At 41.0% G+C, this 1,429-nt stretch overlaps 1 protein-coding gene across 1 annotated transcript in view; it reads left to right on the top strand.

Moving 5' to 3' along the window:
• LOC106871140 (probable cyclin-dependent serine/threonine-protein kinase DDB_G0292550) overlaps nt 1–1,429 on the top strand; it is a 149,180-nt gene that overhangs the window by 146,318 nt on the left and 1,433 nt on the right. The gene's annotated exons all lie outside the window — the stretch shown is intronic.

Genomic DNA, 1,429 nt, shown 5'->3' with positions numbered 1-1,429 from the left:
TATAGTCGGCCTAAGTCCATATAATAAAAGTTATTGACCTAAGCGGTGGAACTAAATTTGAAATTACGGGTTTGTAACGCGTACTTGTTAGCCATGAGGCCATGCCTCCTCATCTCTCTCTGTCTCTGCGTGCGTGCGTGTGTGTGTGTGTGTGTGTGTGTGTGTTTGAAAACACGAACACACACAGACATATTTACAGGAGTATGCATGTAAAATTCTTTTTTAAATGCCCCTAGATCTATCTCCAGTGGGTCTGTATCCTCTTAACCTGGTGCCGCTATATTTCTATCAAGGGCCGACTCGCTGATTTCTGTTCTACCCCCGTCCCTCTACCCGTTGGTCACTCGCCCTATCTTGTCGTTCATCTACAAAAAACAGTACACTGAGCACAGTCGACATGTGAGCAGGGGATCATAGTTGTGTAGATGTAGGGGGTGGTGGTGATAGTCGTGGTGATCATAGTGATAGCGGTTGAATCTGTGTGTGTAGCTATATTCATTCGTTTATTTGCGTGTGTGTATGTGTGTGTGTCTGTAGGGTGCAGACGTGGCTGTATAGTTTGATACCACACCACATAGTTCCGGGTTCAGTCCCACTGCGTAGCACCTTGGGTGCTTGTGGCCTGTTATATAGCCCCGGTCCAACCCAAGCCCTTGTCAGTGGATTTGGTAGACGGAAACTGAAAGAAGCCCGTCATACATGTATGTATATACTTATATGTGTGTGTGTCTTCGTGGTTGTCCCTCACTATCACCTGGCAACCGCTATTAGTTACCTGTAACTTAGTGGTTCGGCAAATTACTGACCGATAGAGTAAGCAATATGCTTGACAAGATAGATACTGAAGTCAATTCGTTCGACCGAAAACCCTCGTAAATGGATGTACTCCAGCGTGGCCGCACTCCAGTAACTGAGACAAGTATGAATATATTTATTCTATTTACTCTCTTGTTTCAGCTATTGGACTGCACCCTTGCTGGTGCATCGCTTTGTAAGGTTAAACGAACTACATGGCCGCACTCTGACTGAAACAAGTAAAAGATAAAAGAGTTATGTGACAAGAGATGTTATCTCGAGATAAATGCTACACGGTGTGTGTCTGTGACGAATTTGTCTAGCTTGGTATGAACGGTCAATGAATATGTACTCTAACTTATATTTTAAATATCATACGAATGATTGATTGCATTTGACCTCCTTGGGGTGTGTCTACGCCTTATACATAGTGGTTCTTAACTGGGTTTCGTATAGGATATTGTGGAGTTCATATAGTATATTATATAGGATAAGGTTTATGTGCAATAAATTGGTTATACTTTAACAATATACAAATTATTATGATTTATTTTTTACATTATTACTAGTAATATTTAATTATAAAAATATTATAGGATTGTTTGAAAATTCGAATGAATACGGTGGTGGTGGT

Source organism: Octopus bimaculoides, chromosome 22 (assembly GCF_001194135.2).
Source record: "Octopus bimaculoides isolate UCB-OBI-ISO-001 chromosome 22, ASM119413v2, whole genome shotgun sequence".
NCBI classification, from domain to species: domain Eukaryota; kingdom Metazoa; phylum Mollusca; class Cephalopoda; order Octopoda; family Octopodidae; genus Octopus; species Octopus bimaculoides.
This window is presented reverse-complemented; position numbering and strand designations above follow the sequence as displayed.